Source organism: Lytechinus variegatus, chromosome 1 (assembly GCF_018143015.1).
Source record: "Lytechinus variegatus isolate NC3 chromosome 1, Lvar_3.0, whole genome shotgun sequence".
NCBI lineage: Eukaryota > Metazoa > Echinodermata > Echinoidea > Temnopleuroida > Toxopneustidae > Lytechinus > Lytechinus variegatus.
Window position 1 is genome coordinate 23648935 of NC_054740.1, and position 20776 is coordinate 23669710.

Genomic DNA, 20776 nt, shown 5'->3' on the forward strand with positions numbered 1-20776 from the left:
TATAAAGTCATCATCATTAAAGTCATCATCATTATAGTCCTCATCATTATAGTCTTCGTCATAGTTACCATCATCATAATAGTCAACACTATCATAGTCATCATCATTATAAAGTCATCATCATTGTTGTCATCGTCATTATGGTTATCATAATTAGTCATTATCATCATTATAGTCATCACCATCATAGTTGTGGTCATTATAGTCAGCATCATTATAGTCATCATCATTTTAAAAAATCATCATCATTTTAAATAGTCATCATAATTGGAATAATCTATCACCTGACATTAAGTTATGCTCTACACTTTATTCATTCAAAGTTGTTCTGAACAGAAATACACTGTTAAAAATTTAAACGCCGGTGCCTTAACCACTAGACCACGGAGACGGGTTAGTTGCTAGGGCGACCCCGATCCGATTTACCGTCAGATAGACAGATTTTCGACACCATACCAATTATAAATTCCTTTGTCGGGTGAAGGTCGGTTTTGAACAATAACAAGCCGCCATGCCTCAGCTGGATCAAAGCTATTACTTTGATACAGTACACGTATGGGAGAAAGTATACAAATGTATATGTTATTCATTGTCATTTGCTTATTGTTATGTTACGCTAAGAATGCAAAGCACTAACTGACCGAACTTGGGATTGGCTGGCGGAATTTTTTAAAGCTACATTTTCCCCAATCGGCCGCTCGAAGGTAATTTTTGTCTCACCTGCATAGCAGAGTGAGACTATAGGCGTCACTTTTCCGACAGCGGCGGCGGCGTCAACACCAAATCTTTACCTAAGGTTAAGTTTTTGTCTCGCCTGCGTAGCGGAGCGAGACAAAGGTATCACTATTTCCGGCGTCGGCGGCGTCGTCGTCGTCAACAATTGTGTTGTACACCCAATAACTTTCTATAGCTTCGAGGTGGGATCACCAAATTCATACCAGAGGTCCATCTCCTGAAGGCACAGGTCAAGTTCGAACATGAGTCGAATTTGAATAAGGTCAAAGGTCAATGAACTTTCCATGACTGGCACTGTGCTGTGTTGTACACATAATAACTTTCTATATCTTCGAGGTAGGATTGCCAAATTCATACAAGAGGTCCATCTCTTGAAGGTGCAGGTCAAGTTCGAATGTGAGTTGAATTTTATTAAGGTCAAAGGTCAATGAACTTTCCATGACTGGCACTGTGCTGTGTTGTACACATAATAACTTTCTATATCTTCGAGGTAGGATTGCCAAATTCATACCAGAGGTCCATCTCCTGAAGGCACAGGTCAAGTTCGAATATGAGTCGAATTTGAATAAGGTCAAAGGTCAATGAATTTTCCATGATTGGCACTGTGCTGTGTTGTACACACAATAGTCTAGGTGATTGGTGAAAAAAATGTTCAGAAAATGGTAAAAGCATGAAAATTGGCACAGAGGTAGAGTAAGTTATTCTAATCACTTTTAGCAGGGGGTGCCAACGTGAATTTTCCAAACATAGCAACGGTTGCTAGGTAACATATTTACCTTAGTAACTGAGCTTTATTGGGCTTAAATAACATTTTCATGAGCGATTTGTTGCTTGAATTTTAACCTAAAGCATGTTAATTTGTATCACAACAGTTTTTATCCATTTATTCACAGCAACGGCTGCTAAGGGGCCATTTTCCATAGCAACAAACTGTTTATCATTGTTCAGATGAATATGATCAATATGATTTACTCGGAATAGCTCAGAAATTAAATCTTGCCCATAGAGTTCTCATGTGATGAATTTTTCCTTTGGTATACCTAATGAGCACCATAGCAACGGTTGCTAGGTAACATTATTTACACAGTAACCAATTCTATTTTTCATGATCATAATTCATATGAACCATATCTTTTCTATTAAAGCATTAATACATTAATAAAAAAACCCAGGAACAATTTATTATACAATGTATACACGCCCATGCGAAATACCAGATGATGTAACATGTTTTCCGTAGCAACCAATGGATAAAGGTCTTACGGTAAGATTATTGATAGATGATTATTGATTGACGTAAAATCTTGCACAAATTAAACTACCTCATGATATGGTTCATATTTCCGAAGACGATGTCAATGGGTTCCATATTATTGGTAGAGTAATGCTTGCTGCATGTTAAAAAAAATCACCTTAACACCAATTTTCTCCATTTGGGAACCATAATTATTATGGATTAACATAAATACATGTAAAAGATCGACCATCGATTTAAATTATTTGGTGTCTTTCATAGTTATTACTATATAATTTAGTTACCCATTTATCATTGAATGATAATAGACCTTATGTTTACTTATCTGAGTGATTGGCAATGGAGGTAGAATTGATCGAATTTGTATCATCGAGAATTAAAAGTCTAGAAACCGTTGACATTCTCGAAATTTGTGGCTATGTATTTGCCCTATGAATATCCTTTAAGACCCTGTATAACACCTACAAATGCCCTTGGAAAGAATTCCACAAAACCAACATTTAACAAGAGAAGAACAGTTGGAAGAACAGTTACAAGAGCTCACCAAGAGGTCATGGGTGCTTACAAGTTGAATATCTCTGATCTTGGAGCAATGAAAAATGACCGCCAAGAATTGATTGAGTCAACTAAATTAGAAATTATTTCAAACACCAAAATCCCGCCAGAAAGTAATTTTCAAATGAGTGCTTGGATACCACTTCATCTCTAGCTAAAAGTAGTCGTTCTCTTGAAAGCCAACAAACTCTGCCTTGGTTTATCCCCTCCCTTTTGAAGCCTGCAATGAAGAGCATATTAGCTTTCCATACCGTTTCCGGATCGACCTAACGCCATGTGCAGGGGTTGATTTTGACATGTCAATTCCGTCTCCAGTTGTTTTGACTTGGATCAATCCTCCAGCTCTGTGATCTATCACGACGTGAAAGATCCTGCATGCGAGAGAATTGATTTGGACCGATCAGTTCCGTTTCTAGTCATGTTGGCCGGATCCTGAAGCTACATGATTGATCTATCACAACTCGACCATGCAGAAGTTGATTTGGACCTGTCCGTTCTGTTGTAGGTGTTTTGACCTGTATCAATCCTTCAGCTTCAGGATTATCATCACGTGAAAGATCTCCCAAGAGTCGATTTGGACCGACCATCAGTTCTGTTTCCAGGCTTGTTGGCCTGGATTCTGTTGCTCCGGCATCTATCCTACTTCAAAGCTCTCGCAGAAATTGATTTTGACCAGTCAGTTCCGATTGCAAGTGTTTTGGCTGGGATCCTGCACCTTCATGGATCATTACTTGAAAGCTCTTGTAGGATGTACATTATGACGCACTTGTGATATTTGGGGCCCGTTGTAGAAAGAGTTGCGATCAAACGCAACTCAGAAAATCTTGTGCAACTTGATTTTCAGCCAATAAAGCACCCCCTGTTCGGGACTTGCGTTTAAACGCAACTCTTCCTGCAACAGGCCCCCTGGTTGGCTGCACGTGATCCATACTCGACCACAAAACCCTGACACACAACAGAAGCATTCAGTTCTGATATGCTTCTTCCTTCAAAATACCTCCAATACATTTTTGCATGTCCAACTCAGAACTCAGATGGAAATGAATTTGCTGATTGCACTATCACCTTATATAATGTCCTGTCTCTCACACTCTGATTAACGAACAATTCATTGTTACACCGAAGATGGTGATGGCTGTAACTTTTTTGATATATTCCTCTGTTGCCTCTAATATTCTTTGTCGAGCATATATATGCTTTACAGTGCATTTGCTTTTCCCGACTTATAATCAATCCAGACAGTCTTAACCTAAATTTTGGACTAGATACTGTATATGCCCAACTCTGTGAAGGCATGTGCGACACATAAAATGTACATTCTATTCATTCGCTAGAATGGTGCACAAAGTCCCAAACTACTGGAAACTGCACAGTTGTACATAATGCATATATTTTTTCTTCATTATCTAGATAGAAACTATGAAAAATAAATGACTCAACTGTCCAGCATTATAATCAGATTAAAAAAAGCGCAACATACATACATACAGACAATGATGCTTGAGCTGTTTCAGGTCTACTGCAAATGCTCTGCAGTGCATATACAGGAAATGATTCTTGAGGCTGTTTCAGGTCTACTGTACATGCTCTACAGTGCATATACAGGAAATGATTCTTGAGGATTTTTCAGGTCTACTAAACATATATATTCAAGTCAGTCAATATATCAAAATTTTACTGACAAGTGTGATGCATTAGGCCTACTCGCATTTACTTCCAAAGAAGGTTTGTCATTTAACTGGGAGCGATTAGTTAATGTCAATAAAATTTCAGCTTCCCTTTTCCCTCAAGGTTCGGTGTTTTTCCGAGTGTTCCATGCTACATCTACTACAATACCCTGTTTCAGATTCATAACAAGAGAGATCCTATCTGCACATTCAATGACCCAATGATGATTCTTGTCTGTGTGTTAGCTTTGTCATATGTAAGTAACAAGTATGCAAAAATAGTAAAATGATGTATATCGAAATTAGGTTTGTTACCTAGATAAGATTACGCCTACTGTGTAGGCATTATAATTATTTGGAATGTCTCTGAACTTTTAAGGGATCTGCTATATTTTTTTTCACTCCAAAGTCATACCTTGACAAATTTTCTAACCACTTTCATTCACTTCCAGATGTTGTATTAAGTAATATTATCTATAATTGTTATGGAAAATGTGTTGCTTAGCAACTGTTGCTATACATGGTTGAAATGTTTCTTGATATGTGATTGTAAAATGGAAGCTTCGAAGTCAAAATATAGTTTTTGAAATGTAGATAACACCCCCAAATGGTGGTTGTCAAGGTAAATATGTTACCTAGCAACTGTTGCTATACGAGAAGAGGTCTGGTTGGCACCCCCTACTAAAAACGTTCAGCACTATTTTCTCTACCTGTCAGCCAAATTTCATGCTTCTACCATAATCTGAACAATTCTTGCTATTTTTTGCACCGATCATCTAGACTACAATAACTTTCTATAGCTTCACTCTTGCATCATTTACTTATCATATGCACACAGATCAATTTAGAAAACCCTCCTGCTAAAGTGAAGGCAAGATGGTTAAAAATCACACACAATAAGTTTTTTATTTATCTTTCATGCACAACCTTTCCTCCATTTTTTCAAACAATAAGTTTGCCATAACACCTTAATAATTAATTTAATTTTACAATTTTACTCACATTATTATCAATTACATTCTTTTTCACTAACATTCATTTCCTTACTTGCATGGAAATAATTATAGCTTCATAGTATTAACAGCATTCTCCGTGTTATCTGATTTTCTAGGGATAAAGTAGGCCTATACCATTAATGCATATTTAGTCTGTCAGAACCACAATTCACCCCCTAAATTGCTGACAGCCTCAGAAGTCATATGTCATATAGTTTTGACATGCAGTCTCTTCATGAATGCAATATGCAGGCGAGACAACGCTTAGCGTTTGCCTTGTTGAAATGACAGCATAACTTAAAAAGTATAGGAACCTAGTTCATGAAACTTGGCCATAAGTTTAATCAAGTATTACTGAATGTCCTGCTTGAGTTTCAGGTCACATGACCGAGGTCAAAGGTCATTTAGGGTCAATGAACTTAGACCATGTTGGGGGAATCAGCATCAAAATCTTAACATAAGGTTAAGTTTTTGAAATGTCATCATAACTTAGAAAATATATGGACCTAGTTCATGAAACTCTGACATCAGGTTAATCAGGTAATACTAAACATCCTGCTCGAGTTTTATGTCACATGACCAAGGTCAAATGTCATTTTATAGGGTCAATGAACTTTGGCCAAATTGGGGGTATCTGTTGAATTACCATCATAACCTTGAAAGTTTATGGATCTGATTCATGAAACTTAAACATAAGAGTAATAAAGTATCACTGAACATCCTGTGCAAGTTTTAGGTCACATGATTAAGGTCAAAGGTCATTTAGGGTCAATGAACTTTGGCCAAATTGGAGGTATCTGTTGAATTACCATCATAACTTTAAAAGTTTATGGATCTGATTCATGAAATTTGGACATAAGAGTAATCATGTATCATTGAACATCCTGTGTGAGTTTCAGGTCATATGATCAAGGTCAAAGGTCATGTAAGGTCATGTAATGAAAAGTTGATTCAATTTTTGCAAGTTTTCTCGACCGAAGTATATTAAAGTTATGAACAAGTAAATGACATAATTTTTACCGGCCGGGTCGATTAATTACAAGGGAATAATGTGAATTGATCCTGAGTAAAATCAACACTCAGAACAAAAACAAAATTAATTCCCGAAATTGTATGCAGAATATTGGACTTCCTCAGTGTAAAATTTCGGCGAAACTGTTGCGTGTATGAAGATGTAGAGTCTGTGTGATTGATAGGGCTATCAAGTCCTCACTTTTCCCTTTCCGTTATAATTATAAAATGTTATTTCATTTTCTTGATCTGACAATGATAGAGAAAATAATTGTGTAACTTTTAAAAGAATACAAAGCTTAACCTTGACAACATGCACAAAGAATGGCTGCGTTTGAAAACTTGAGGTTTGTCAGACATAGCAACGTGTGGTATGCATGAAAGGTCAATGCACAGAGCTGAAAAATGAATTTTAAATATAGCATTGTTTGTTTACCTATACATTTTTGCACTTAATTAAATAATTTCTTCAATCGTCTTTGAAATAAAAAAATCCTGCTTTCAAATAAATGGAAATACTTTAAGCATTATTTTTGTATCTATGTGTGCAATTGTTAAAAAAATTATCAAAAGCAGTATACACGTTAGAGGTAGCATAATTAGGATCAAATCCGATAAATTTGCCTTTATTTGCTTCAATTTTGAAACTCCAAATATATATTTTCAATGAAATAAGGGAAGGGATAAGAGGGAAAAGAGAGAAAAGGAAAGAAATGGAGGAGGAAGGGACAGATCGAAATTGGAAGGAAAGGGTCTGGAGGAAAAGGATGAGGAGAGTGACAAACGAAGGGAAAAGAGAGAAGAAAAAGGAAAAGATTGTATTTGTATTTTGTATTTTATTTATTTAATCACGGTTAAAAAGCCTGCTTTCAGCTAGAAGCTGCTTTTCAGCAAGGCCGTGGACAAAAGATAATAACAAATAAGATCAACATAAAACAAGCATACAAAATGAGAACGAAAATAAAAACAAAATAAATCAAAGCATGGGTAAAATACAATTGGCAAAAGTAGATTGGAGTAAACAAAAATGAAAAATAAATAGACGAAAATACTATACAAAGTTATATCAAAATCAAAGATAAAAAATGAAGGTATATAATGCGGTATCATCTAGAATCATCGGGATGGAGAATTAAATTAAGAAAGTGATATGAGACGACCGTGCAAATGTAGTCGGGTTTTTTTCTAACCGGGTTGTTGCGGGTAGGTTATTGAATAATTTAGAAACTGAATAAAGGGGACCAGTGTTTTTTTTTAGATAATTAGAATGAGGCTTCGGTAATTGAATTGAATGGATACAGAGAGGTGTAAGGAAAGGAAGGGAGAGAAAAGGAGGGGCGGGGCGGAAAAGGAGGAGGGTGAGAGATGAAATAAAGGTTTCTTTCACCTCCTGCGGTGCGTTCCCTTATCTCCTCCTCCCCCATCCTTCCCTTAAAGGGAAGGATGGGGGAGGAGGAAAGGGGAGGAGGAGATAAGGGAAGGCACCGCAGGAGGTGAAAGAAAGCTGTATGTAGGGAAGTATATAATGGAAAGACTGGGAGTGAACGAAAAGGAAGGGACAAGGAAAAGACAAAAGAGAAAAGGAGATGGGAAAGATTGGGAAGGGAGGACGAGAGAAAAGAGGGAAATGGAAAGTAAAGAGAGTGAAGGGGAGAGAGGCCCGGGAGAGAGGGAGATTTGAAATAACATGTGGATTTAAAATAATTCATCACTGGATGGCAGGGACCGGATTGGCAGCAATTATAGTCAAATTGGACTCATTGCCGATACCATAAATTTAAAGAGCCGCGCCAAATTCAAGCCAGCGCCAAGGTAAAGGCAAAGCGGCGGATGTGTCTCTTCAATTTCATTTTGAAAGATGTTTTCCTTCTTGTAATATAATTTACAAGTGAAATTTAGAGGTGAGTATACCTGACTTACTATTATGACTATATTGGGCATTTGGGAACCAAAGACAATGTTCGTGTCGTACTGCTTAGACCAATCCAAAGGCAAAAGCTTCATAAGTTCATTCTCTGTATTTTGGTTGTTTCGCTGAACTACACTACATGTACGGTACGTTGTTGGCTCCACTCATTAAAGTAGATCTAACTAAAATGTCAGAAATTGTTGAATAAATCCCCAGAAACGACGGTTATTCCTGGCTACGAACTGCTGTGGGCTTACCTTTTTTTTTTTTCAGTCATACGCACTCTAGGCGACAACGCAATACTTACCCGTGTTAAGAAACTGGGACTCCACTCACGCGCATTTGGGCCGCCCTAGCTTAGAACTATAAGCTTTGTTTCACGAAAAATTGAATATTCTTATAATTCAATACATGTAACTAATTAGATTAGTACTGTTAAATCGGTACTCACCGGTTCTTTTCTTGAATTTTCTTGAAAATTCCCACGCTTCTGGCTTCAATTCTGCGATAGATTCTGTTGCCATAGTTAGACAGTTACACATGCAACTTTATTTATAAATGGAGCGCCCCTTACGAGAGTCGCTAATGCCGCGGAAAAATTGTTAGGCATTTTGGCCTGTGGTCAAGGCGTTCTTCTGTTCTATTTTTTTTTATAGGTATGAGATCGAAATCACAGCGACTATTCACACTGTTCCAAATGATTCCGAAAGGAGGTGCAACACCCCCCACCCACATGGGCGCAAATCCCAGGGGGACACTTCCCCCTAACCCAAAATAGTAGGGGCACATCAGATCCCCCTACTATTTTTGTTCTTTTATATATGATGGAAAGAAATAGGCCTACATCATTTAAATCGAAGTAAAACATGTATTTTGGACGAGACGACCTTCTTTTGGGGGTGATAAACCTTCCTTTTTTTTTTTTTTTTTTTTTTTTTTTTTTTTTTTTTTTTGCCTGTTTTCCAGCCCCTGGTCCCCTACCTTAGATTTCCACCCTTGCCTCCCACTACTCTTGATATTGTTTGCGAATCTGTTTTGTAAATTAAAGGGGAATTTCACCCTGATAAAAAGATGATGAAAATATGAGAAAAATCATTTCAAAATATCGATGAAGGTGTTATTTGACAAAAAATGGAGTTGATAGAATTTAGAATGCTTGATTTATTGTGACGTCTATAACGAGCAGTTGCTCTATCCTAAATATAAAATGCCCAAATTTCCCATTTTTAATGGTCCGTAACGACCCACTTTTTTCTTTTTGATAACAAGTATGAATTGATATAGGCCTACTAAAATATACCATAAAAATCATTATCATGTATTTCTTGACATTTCATTTACTTTTTTACCATAATAATAGCTGCTTGCAAAGGCCTACGCCGTCACAAAAAACCCGGGGGGGGGGGGGCCACTTACATTTTTCTGCTATTTTCATAATAAACTTTAAATGAATTCAACTTTGCACTACTTAATTTTTTCAAAGACAAAATAACAAAATTACATCTCGTCATCATCATCATCACCACTATCATTAGCATCACCATCATCATCACCACAACCGTCACCACAACCATCATCATCACCAAGATAATTTTCATCATCGTCATTGCCATCATCATCTTTTTTTTTCTTTATTTTTTCCCCATCCCTTCTTTTTTTTTTCTTCCAATATTCCTCTTTTTTTTTAGAGCGGCACACCGTCATGCTCCCTCACTGATTATCCGCCTCTATATGCTTGGTGTTGTATAAATTGGCGGATACCTGAATGAAATACTGAAGAGAAAATAAGGAAAGGGAAAAAGTAAGAAGAAAAAGAAGATGAGGAGAAGAAAAAAAGAAAGCCAAACAAATGAAACAAAACAATGTCAAAATTTCGTAATAAAGTCTTCTACGTCAGTTTAATAATGATGTTTTCATTGAAATGAGAACAAAAAAAGAATTGAAACCATAGGCGGCGGAAGCGGGGACGTTCCCCCCTAAATTTGTTGTTGACCTTTTTTTTTTTTTGCTTGTCAATTTATTTTCCTACGTCCCCCCTAAAATGTTTGGGTTGAGAGCCTTTTTTTTTTTGCTTGTCAAAATTTTTTAGGTTGTCCCCTCCTAAAATTTGGGGCTTCCGCCGCCAATGATTGAAACGAGGTAAAAAGGACTACATTATATAGTATAAAGAAATAGAGGGAAGCTCCGAGACAATAAAAAGGTTGAAAAAGAAAAAAATGTGAAAACACAAAGCTCTCACAACATGAGCATAATAACAAATAATAACAAATAAGCGAGGACAAGTAGCTGAGGGACCCCCCCCCCCAACTCTCTCTCTCTAGTTATCTATCTATCTATCCGACTCGATTATATAAGAGAAGAATTTACTAATCAAAATATTATGAGCAAAAAGCACGAGCTGATATTTTTTATGAATATTCAAAACTGATAGAGAGACACAATCGAATTATTCGATTGCGACAAAATTGATGATCTGAGAATTTATTGTTTTTAGGAATTCATTAAAAGCATAAAGTTGATCAGCATTAAAATATGGCAGGCGCAACGCATGAGCTAAAGCTTTATAGGCATACACCGATAAAAAATTTTAAGTATTTTTGGTAATCATGAAAAAAATTGATATTTCATGAAAGAAAGCTCAAATCCCGAGGAGGAATATTCTTATGAATTGACTTTAAAAAAAACTGTGGTAAGCCCCATTTAATATTTGATTATAAGTCGAATAAAACAGTAAAAGCTGAAAAACGTTCGCGTGATATTTGGCAACCTCCCCCCCCAAAAAAAAAAAATAAATAAATAAAAAATAAAAAAAAGTTTTTAACTATAATAATGATCGAAGGTAATTTTGTCTCGCGTAGAACTGGACAAATGAAAAAAAGATTGTCACTAAAAAAATGAAGGTAATTTTGACCCACGTAAAATTTGGCGAGCCCCCCCCAAAAAAAAAAGGAAAAAAGGTTTTAACAAGCAAAAAAAGGCTAAAAAAGAGAAAGAAGAGACAAGAATAATTATGAACGAAATATCCCCATTACAAATAATGCTGTGATCATCATAAGGGAGGGGTCGCATAACTAGTATGAACAACGTATTTAATTCCAAAATATTTACTACAAATCTCAATAGGGGGATCGGGCAGAAATGCTCACCCCCACCCCCACCCCCCCGATCCGCCAGAAATGCTCACCCCCACCCCCACCCCCCCGATCCGCCACTGATTCCAATCAATAATGACATTTATCTGCAATACTGATACTTTGGAATCAAGATACTGAAGATTGATACGCTTTACATAAATTATGAACGTCTGACAAAAAGATAATCTACCGATCACCTGACCGATCAGCTGACCAGTTCGCGTATCACTTCGGAGTTGATCACTCGTCGCAGCTGTGTGGAACGCTCACCGAAAATCAACAAAAAGGGCCTGAAATGTAAGTTTAATGATAATCTATTTTAATTTGAACTACTTAATTAATACGTTTAATGTCTCCCCACCAAATGAAAGTCATATCACTTAACTCCAATTTGTATTAAGGCGTACATTTACCAAAGTCTTGGGTTGGAAATCAGAACAGCATTGTCTAAACTCTAACCCATATTTTTGGGTAATGTCGCCTATGATCGAGGTCCATACATGTTAATGTTTGGACCTCATTGGTACTAGGAGTACGGTGGTCATACGCCGCTGCGGTTCCCTATTTCCGCCTCCATTCATGCCATTCACTTGTCTTTGTACTGTCTACACTAACCCAGCGTGCCCAGCCCGGGGGGGGGGGCACTCGACCAAAAAAGTGGTAGGGGGGTGCCGCGGGCGAGACAAAAAACGGGGGCCTTGGAGCGGGCTTATTGTAAAAAGGAGGGTCCTCGGAACGGGCTTCGAAACTACAATTTTTTGAAAACGGAGGTCCTTGGAACGGATCGCCAGCGTGTGAGTACGTGCGTATGCACCCCTATGGAACAGGTATGCGTGCATGATGCAGCTAGCGCGGCCTCTCCCGGGTGCGCTCGGGCAGAGACGATGGTCGGACAGCGCTTGGCGGCCGCTTTTCACCAAAATTGCAGCAGATCAGTGCGACCGGAACGGCGTAACGAAAAATATGCGAAGCTTTGGAGCGGATGTCTTTCTTCTTTTTTCTCGATAAGAAAATGCTATGCCTTGGAGCGGCTTTCTTTTTTTTTCTCAATAAGACAAAAATGCTATGCCTTGGAACGGAAATTTGGCTGTAAAAATGGGGGTCCCCTCCGCGGCACATACCCACTATGCATTATATACCGGGGTGCCCAGAGAGCTCCGTGGGTTATTTGTATACAAGCCGCCTACCGGTACGCGTGTACTTTTTTTGAGTGATACCTGCCGATCTCCGAACAGCGGAGGAACTGAAACGAGAGATAGTCCAGTCATTTAACTTTTCACTTGGAACAAACTGCAACAGAATTCATTCCAATGCAGAACATTTCTTTGACTTGAGGTCCATAGAACTAGAAGACTATCCAGAAAATCCGAATAGGGGAAAGAATTTCTTCTTCTGGAAACAGTACAGTCCACCGTCTGGTTAGCCTGGAGGCGTCTGGGGAGTGAAAGTCATATACTGTACGTATGGTCACTCCCCACTGACGCCTGGGACCCCTACCTATATTCCCCCACGTACGGGTACAAAACCAGAAACTTTCGCCCCCGAGAATTCTACTTTCCCTCTAAAAGATCTAGCCCTAAAACATGTACATGGGGTCCAACTTCATTTCCAACATTTCTGCGATATTGATTTCATTTTTAAAGAAGAATTCATTAAAAAAATGAGAGATTTGTTATGAAAAGATGGTCACTCCCCACTGACGCCTGGGACCCCTACCTATATTCCCCCACGTACGGGTACAAAACCAGAAACTTTCGCCCCCGAGAATTCTACTTTCCCTCTAAAAGATCTAGCCCTAAAACATGTACATGGGGTCCAACTTCATTTCCAACATTTCTGCGATATTGATTTCATTTTTAAAGAAGAATTCATTAAAAAAATGAGAGATTTGTTATGAAAAGATGGGAAGAGCTTACGGCCGTGTTTACGTCGCCATCTTGATTTCTTTGTCTTCCGCTTGGCGACAGCAGGCAAATCGCGCGATTTCATCACTGAAAATTTCATCAAAATCGGATGTAAAATAAGAAAGTTATGATATTTTTAAGTTTCGCTTACTGTAATTTCACAAAACGGTTATGTGCACATCCTGTTCGGTATGCAAATGAGGGGACCAATGACATCACCCACTCACTATTTCTTTTGTATTGTTAAATATGAGATATTTAGATTTTCTCATCATTGTCATGTGAAATGAAAATTAATTCCTCCCTGAACATGTGGAATTCCATTATTTCAACATTTTGTGGTTCAGGCAAGGAGGTCTTTATTGTCTAATTCATAAAAAATTGAAATATTGTATAATTCAAACAATAAAAAACAAAAGAAATGGTGAGTGAGTGACATCATCGACTCTCCCATTTGCTCTCAATGAGTTGAGCATAGAACTTTTTTGTGACAAATAAGCGAAACTTTAAATATCATAATTTTCTTATTTTACATCCGATTATGATGAAATTTTCAGCATTATTCATGTTTGATTTTACTCTATTTATTTCAGCCAACTGTTTTCTGGGATGGACTTGACCTTTAACCCTAATTCTCCGGGGGGGGGGGGCTATAATGGCCCCCCCTCAACAATTTACGCGATATATCTGCCGCGCAAAATTTTTGGACCTCGCCGCTCTCTGACGTTTTACTTTCAAGTCTTGTGCAAAGTTTGAGAAAAAAATTTGTGATGCCCGGATACGTGGTTACGACATTACGCAACATTATGTAAGTGCATGTCAGACCCAAAATTGCTCAAAAACGTGATTTCATGTACAAATCCAATGCAAATTGTATATTTAGCCAAAATTCATAAATGTATCATTATTTCTACATTTACGGATTAAACTTAATTAATTTTGGCTTGTTTATGATCAGAATTAAGTCTAAAACGATTTCTATCAAGAAAAACAATAAAAAACAAGAAGTATAAAAACAAAGAAATACATAAGAAATTAAAAAAAACAATAGAATACATAAGAAATCGGTCTTGATACCAGAATTTTTTTTATTCACAATTGTTATGAATGCTATAAAGAATATTTTCACCAAAGCATAGCATTCTAGGAGCTTTATTTAGTGAATCAGACCAAAAAGTACATGTATGATTTCATGAATAAATTAGCATAATTAATTCATATAAAATAAAATATATGAATTCAGTGAAATTTACCTATGCAACTGCATAGAGTACATCAGTATCTAACATTATGCAAATTTTCGTTGTGATCGCGCAATCTGCGGCCGAGATCTTGAGGGGGGGCCATAATGCCCCCCGGGAATGACAAGAATCAAAATACCCCTGGATATTTAGGGTCAAAGTCTCACCCCTTTTCTGCATTTTGCCAATTTATGGGAAAATCGGTCAATCTGGAGCCCCTGAAGAGGGAAGGGGTCGATGCCCTGATAGACGATATCCATTCATCTTTAAGTGGTTTCAAATAAGTGACTTTACCCTATAGCAGAAATGCCATTTGCCTGAATGGGGGGGGGGTCAAAAACTGCGATTTTGTATTAATAAAGAGGGAAAATAGGCAAAAAGTATGGGGAGACTTCGGGAACCCCTGAGGGGTTTATAGGCTTTGCTGAGCCTGCACTTCTTTATGTGTAGCTGATAAAAGAAAATCTACTTTTTCCATCTCTAAGTGGTTACGAAACAATGAAAATGGTTTGCTATATATCAGAAAAATATTTTTGCATCAATGAAGGCTCCGAATTGGTAGATTTTTCCATAAATAAGCAAAATATGGAAAAGGGGTGGATGACTTCGGCAAACCCCTGAGAGGTAGGGTTTGCTGTGACAGCACTTCTTTGTATGTAGCAGATAGAGGAAAATCTAATTTTTGTCTCGCCCACCAGAGGTGAAGGCGAGACTTAGGGATCCAAATGTCGTCCGTCGTCTGTCCGTCACAAATCTAATGACACATAACTCCACAACCGTAAGTCGCTTTTCAACCAAACTTGGATGGTAGATGGACTTGGGGGACCTGCATGTTATGCTGCAGTTGGAGGTCACATGGTAAGGTCAAAGGTCATTTTCAGGTCAACGTTAAAGTTTACATGCAAGACTCTCTTATGACACCTAACTCCGCAACCGTAGGTTGCTTTTCAACCAAACTTGGATGGTAGATGGACTTTGGGGACCTGCATGATATGCTGCAGTCGGAGGTCACATCATAAGGTCAAAGGTCATTTTCAGGTCAATGTTAAAGTTTACATGCAAGACTCTCTTATGACACCTAACTCCACAACCGTAAGTCGCTTTTCAACCAAACTTGGATGGTAGATGGACTTGGGGGACCTGCATGTTATGCTGCAGTCGGAGGTCACATGATAAGGTCAAAGGTCATTTTCAGGTCAACCTTACCTAACTCCGCAACCGTAAGGTGCTTTTCAACCAAACTTGGATGGTAGATGGACTTGGGGGACCTGCATGTTATGCTGTAGTCCGAGGTCACACGATAAGGTCAAAGGTCATTTTCAGGTCAACCTTATCTAACTCCGCAACCGTAAGGTGCTTTTCAACCAAACTTGGATGGTAGATTGACTTGGGATACCTGCATGTTATGCTGCAGTCGGGGGTCACATGATAAGGTCAAAGGTCATTTTCAGGTCAACATTAAAATTTACGTGCAAGGCTAGTTCTTAAGGCAAGTGTTATTCCATCCCAGTCATATTACAATGAAGTTTCGATACAATTCTGTTGCATGCTCTCGCGAATCACGATATTTCTGGTTATTTTCATACGTGGGCGAGACACAAAATTGCTTTTGCCTTGTGTTATCTCCAAGTGGTTACAAAACAACAAAAGTGGTCTAATGCAAAGGAGGAAATGCCTTTTACCTCAGTGGGCTCCAAGATGACGAATTTTCCAAGAAATGGGCAAAATACGCAAAAGGGGTGGGGTGATTTCGGCAGACCCCTGAGGGGTAGGATTTGCTGTGCCATCACTTCTTTATATGTAGCTGATAGAGAAAAGCATACTCTCTTGCCTCCAAGTAAATTCCCCCACGTACGGGTACAAAACCAGAAACTTTCGCCCCCGAGAATTCTACTTTCCCTCTAAAAGATCTAGCCCTAAAACATGTACATGGGGTCCAACTTCATATCCAACATTTCTGCGATATTGATTTCATTTTTACAGAAGAATTCATTAAAAAAACAAGAGATTTGTTATGAAAAGATGGGAAGAGCTTACAGCCCTGTTTACGTCGCCATCTTGATTTCTTTGTCTTCTGCTTGGCGACACTGAAAATTTCATCAAAATCGGATGTAAAATAAGAAAGTTATATTTTTAAGTTTCGCTTACTGTAATTTTACAAAACGGTTGTGCACATCCTAGTCGGTATGCAAATGAGGGGACCAATGACATCACCCATTCACTATTTCTTTTGTATTGTATTATATGAAATATGAGATATTTAGATTTTCTCATCATTGTCATGTGAAATGAAAATTCATTCCTCCCTGAACATGTGGAATTCCATTATTTCAACATTTTGTGGTTCAGGCAAGGAGGTCTTTATTGTCTAATTCATAAAAATTGAAATATTGTATAATTCAAACAATAAAAAACAAAAGAAATGGTGAGTGAGTGACATCATCGACTCTCCCATTTGCTCTCAATGAGTTGAGCATAGAACTTTTTTGTGAAAAATAAGCGAAACTTTAAATATCATAATTTTCTTATTTTACATCCGATTATGATGAAATTTTCAGCATTATTCATGTTTGATTTTACTCTATTTATTTCAGCCAACTGTTTTCTGGGATGGACTTGACCTTTAACCCTAATTCTCCGGTGGGGGGGGGGGGCTATAATGGCCCCCCCTCAACAATTTACGCGATATATCTGCCGCGCAAAATTTTTGGACCTCGCCGCTCTCTGACGTTTTACTTTCAAGTCTTGTGCAAAGTTTGAGAAAAAAATTTGTGATGCCCAAGTACGCGGTTACGACATTACGCAACATTATGTAAGTGCATGTCAGACCCAAAATTGCTCAAAAACGTGATTTCATGTACAAATCCAATGCAAATTGTATATTTAGCCAAAATTCATAAATGTATCATTATTTCTACATTTACGGATTAAACTTAATTAATTTTGGCTTGTTTATGATCAGAATTAAGTCTAAAACGATTTCTATCAAGAAAAACAATAAAAAACAAAAAGTATAAAAACACAGAAATACATAAGAAATTTAAAAAACAATAGAATACATAAGAAATCGGTCTTGATACCAGAATTTTTTTTATTCACAATTGTTATGAATGCTATAAAGAATATTTTCACCAAAGCATAGCATTCTAGGAGCTTTATTTAGTGAATCAGACCAAAAAGTACATGTATGATTTCATGAATAAATTAGCATAATTAATTCATATAAAATAAAATATATGAATTCAGTGAAATTTACCTATGCAACTGCATAGAGTACATCAGTATCTAACATTATGCAAATTTTCGTTGTGATCGCGCAATCTGCGGCCGAGATCTTGAGGGGGGGCGATAATGCCCCCCGGGAATGACAAGAATCAAAATACCCCAGGATATTTAGGGTTAAACTACCAAAGTCACACCCCTTTTCTGCATTTTGCCAATTTATGGGAAAATCGGTCAATCTGGAGCCCCTGAAGAGGGAAGGGGTCGATGCCCTGATAGACGATATCCATTCATCTTTAAGTGGTTTCAAATAAGTGACTTTACCCTATAGCAGAAATGCCATTTGCCTGAATGGGGGGGGGGTCAAAAACTGCGATTTTGTATTAATAAAGAGGGAAAATAGGCAAAAAGTATGGGGAGACTTCGGGAACCCCTGAGGGGTTTATAGGCTTTGCTGAGCCTGCACTTCTTTATGTGTAGCTGATAAAAGAAAATCTACTTTTTCCATCTCTAAGTGGTTACGAAACAATGAAAATGGTTTGCTATATATCAGAAAAATATTTTTGCATCAATGAAGGCTCCGAATTGGTAGATTTTTCCATAAATAAGCAAAATATGGAAAAGGGGTGGATGACTTCGGCAAACCCCTGAGAGGTAGGGTTTGCTGTGACAGGACTTCTTTGTATGTAGCAGATAGAGGAAAATCTAATTTTTGTCTCGCCCACCAGAGGTGAAGGCGAGACTTAGGGATCCAAATGTCGTCCGTCGTCTGTCCGTCACAAATCTAATGACACATAACTCCACAACCGTAAGTCGCTTTTCAACCAAACTTGGATGGTAGATGGACTTGGGGACCTGCATGTTATGCTGCAGTTGGAGGTCACATGGTAAGGTCAAAGGTCATTTTCAGGTCAACGTTAAAGTTTACATGCAAGACTCTCTTATGACACCTAACTCCGCAACCGTAGGTTGCTTTTCAACCAAACTTGGATGGTAGATGGACTTTGGGGACCTGCATGATATGCTGCAGTCGGAGGTCACATCATAAGGTCAAAGGTCATTTTCAGGTCAACGTTAAAGTTTACATGCAAGACTCTCTTATGACACCTAACTCCACAACCGTAAGTCGCTTTTCAACCAAACTTGGATGGTAGATGGACTTGGGGGACCTGCATGTTATGCTGCAGTCGGAGGTCACATGATAAGGTCAAAGGTCATTTTCAGGTCAACCTTACCTAACTCCGCAACCGTAAGGTGCTTTTCAACCAAACTTGGATGGTAGATGGACTTGGGGGACCTGCATGTTATGCTGTAGTCCGAGGTCACACGATAAGGTCAAAGGTCATTTTCAGGTCAACCTTATCTAACTCCGCAACCGTAAGGTGCTTTTCAACCAAACTTGGATGGTAGATTGACTTGGGATACCTGCATGTTATGCTGCAGTCGGGGGTCACATGATAAGGTCAAAGGTCATTTTCAGGTCAACATTAAAATTTACGTGCAAGTCGGCTCTTAAGGCAAGTGTTATTCCATCCCAGTCATATTACAATGAAGTTTCGATACAATTCTGTTGCATGCTCTCGCGAATCACGATATTTCTGGTTATTTTCATACGTGGGCGAGACACAAAATTGCTTTTGCCTTGTGTTATCTCCAAGTGGTTACAAAACAACAAAAGTGGTAATGCAAAGGAGGAAATGCCTTTTACCTCAGTAGGGCTCCAAGGTGACGAATTTTCCAAGAAATGGGCAAAATACGCAAAAGGGGTGGGGTGATTTCGGCAGACCCCTGAGGGGTAGGATTTGCTGTGCCATCACTTCTTTATATGTAGCTGATAGAGAAAAGCATACTCTCTTGCCTCCAAGTGATTTCAAGACAATAAAAGTCGTTTTTCTCTGTAGCAAAACACCACTTTGTCACATTGGGAGCTCCAAAAAGCACAATATTTTAATAGTTAAGCTACAGATAAGGGAGGTGAATTCGACAGGCTATTGTGGGAATATGCTTTAATGTTCTTGAACCTAATTGCATGCAGCATGCAGAGCAATGCACCCTCTAACTTTTCAAAGAGATTTCATTATCATAAAAGTTGTTTAAATATGTAGAAAAAGCCCTTCGCCCACATATCAATTTAAGAAATATACACCTTTCTATCGCTATACGCACACAAGTATTTATGGGTGTTAGTCACACCAACAAAGGCGAGGCAAGACCGATTTGATCTATTGTACTCTCTTTAAAGGCATGCCAGCGATCGCATTGTAGTCGATATAAAAAGTGTGATTGATGTCACATTTTTGCAATATTGAGTATTAATACATTCGGATGTATTTGCCCTTAATCTGAGCTAGTTAAGACATTAATACTGTTTTTTCTTGCTTGTTTCGTCAAGTCCTACAGATTCAGACTGGAATTCTAACATGTACGCCTTTAATACCGCTTGACTGTGGTACCTTTATTCACCCGCTCAGCTCAACATCGACGTTTCCAAGAAATTTCCAGCCCATATTCATTTCAACAAATCAGAAAAGGGTGAGTAAACCATGATTATTCGAAAATGCAACCCCTCACAAAAAAAGACAACAAAATAATGACATCCAGTCTCTATAAATACCAATCTTTGGAGAAGGAGTCGCAACCAAACATCCATTCATGAAGTTAACGTGGGGTTGTCACGTAGAGATAAAGATAAATTGCTCAACATTTCTGTTGAGCGAAATGGGAATATTAAAATTCAAAATCATTTGTATATTTGGTTTATTATTTTCCAATTAATTTTTGCTTTATTGTTCATGCAGGCCGGCTCCACAGATTTTGGGCGAAATTCTCTTTTTACTGCAACTGAAGTAGATTATCTTAGTATTTTTCCGTAGATTTATGGAACAGAATTTCATGTTTCATTCTGTCTTCATATTTGGGCACAGATGGGAGAGCAGTATAGAGAATAAATTGCATATTAATTTTCACTATTGATTCATAAATTCTTTTTGATTTTATAATTCAGGCATTTGTTTGAGATTTTACCTTGCTCTCTACGATACCCCCATCAGCCGTGTCTACTGCAGTAACTCTGTTAGATCAGCTCAGCTCACCTGCGATCCAACACTAACAGACAATCAAGAATTCAACTTCGTCTCAACTTAGATCA

The 20776-nt window shown here is 38.0% G+C and overlaps 1 long non-coding RNA gene across 1 annotated transcript; it reads left to right on the forward strand.

Annotated features, from left to right (window-relative positions):
* Nucleotides 1–8024: 8024 nt before the first annotated feature.
* On the forward strand, nucleotides 8025–20750 carry LOC121406278. The gene is made up of 3 exons (XR_005968767.1): nucleotides 8025–8119; nucleotides 20021–20160; nucleotides 20633–20750. It is a non-coding gene; the product is annotated as an uncharacterized LOC121406278 (long non-coding RNA).
* Nucleotides 20751–20776: the final 26 nt, after the last annotated feature.